Raw genomic sequence first — 1,802 nt, 5'->3', positions numbered from 1 at the left:
AACAAAATATTTTTATAGTTTTATAAAATTATGAACGAACATACTCTACAAAATTCATAATAAGATTCGGAACCTCAGATTTATTTCTAATAAAAAACACTCAGGTGTATCTAAATACATGATCAATAAATAACCCAAAGTACTTCTATCCCATCCTTGAAAAAATAGGAGAAAAACCCCAAACATCACTATGTACAAAATCAAATGAATCTTCATAAGCAAATGACCTGGATGGAAAAGGGAGCTTGTGGCTTTTTGAACTAGCACAATTTGTTCATGCCAAAGAGAGACTGGAATGGATGTGATGTGCTGCAGGAAGACATGATTTAAGCATGTGATGAAGCTGATAAGAATGAGGATGACCCATCCTATTATGCCAAAGAGTGAGTAATTTATTCAAGCGAGAAACATCTGTGCAGAAACTGAAAGAAAACAATGATACAAGTGACAGTGAACCGACTCTAGTAGAAATATTTTGCCAAATCTACACCTCGTGTCCATGATCATCCCGTTTTCAGATTCTGAACAACACAACCATTGAGTGAGAATTTTACAACACAATTTTGATCAACTAGTTCACCAACTTCAAATTTGGAACATAAAGAACATTAGAAAGATTTCCAACAAAACCAATACCCGACGTGGGTAATGTGTGCCCGTTCGCTATATGAATAACATATTTAGAAACATCACTAGACAATGATAAGAATTGAGACAAATCATCTGTCATATGATTGGAAGCCCCTGAATCTAGATGCCAAGTAGATTTAATTGAATTACTTGTACTTGAAGAGGATGTCGAGAGTGCACTTGAGATGGCTTCGGGAAGGGTAGCCGCAATAGAACCTTGGATTAGTCTTTTCAAGATAGTGACCAGCAGGGAAAGAACCAGATGATGCAGTGACATTTGTCTGGTAAGTTTGGTGAGCAGTTCCTGAACGATTTGGGCGACAACGGTAATCTGAAATATGATGGCCAGTAATTTTACAATAAGTACAATTTTTTTTCTTCTTAGGACAATTGGTTGTGATGTGACCGAAGTCTTGACATTCATAGCATTGGACACTTCTCTTAGCATTTTCTGTTGAAGCAACAGTTGTTGATTTTCCTACAAGTAATTCAACAGAAGGTAATGGCGTAGACTCTATAGCAACTTGAGTTCCAAGTCTTGTCTCTTCACGCAAGACAGCTACTAACACAACGTCAAGAGCAGGTGTGACTTCCTAGTTCAACAAATTGCCACGAATCGACTCAAATTCAGGATGGAGTTTCATTAAGAATTGCACCACCCGTGTCTTCTTTCGTTCTTCCAACACCTCCTTGAGCCTTGCCTTAGAAATATTTTGTCCAAGAATTTGATCTTGTTCCGACCAGAGCAACTGCAAGCTAGCATAAAAGGAGCGAACATTCTTGTCCCCCTGTGTGTATTTTGCAATATTGCGTTCCAATTGAAACTCTCGCGCAAGGTTTCTTTGTTGGTAGCTTGTACGGAGGTGGGTCCATATCTCAGACGCAAAACTTAAAGGTCTAAGCCCCATAGCAATAACAACATGTACTGAATTCAACATCCAAGCGATTACCTTCGCATTATTCAATTTCCAAAAATCCAACTCTTTTTGCATTTATTGGTGGATAAGCAGATCCATCTAACAACCCAAAAACGCCATTGTCTTGAACAAAGATTCCAAAGTGGAATTTCCAAAGAGCAAAATTGGAACCATCTAATTTTGTGGAGAGAAAATTGTGCGAAGATGGTTGTGAATCCATTGATCGATCGATTACAAAAGAGGGGGAAAAAAGGT

The sequence above is a fragment of the Capsicum annuum genome, chromosome 3 (assembly GCF_002878395.1).
Source record: "Capsicum annuum cultivar UCD-10X-F1 chromosome 3, UCD10Xv1.1, whole genome shotgun sequence".
NCBI classification, from domain to species: domain Eukaryota; kingdom Viridiplantae; phylum Streptophyta; class Magnoliopsida; order Solanales; family Solanaceae; genus Capsicum; species Capsicum annuum.
This window is presented reverse-complemented; position numbering follows the sequence as displayed.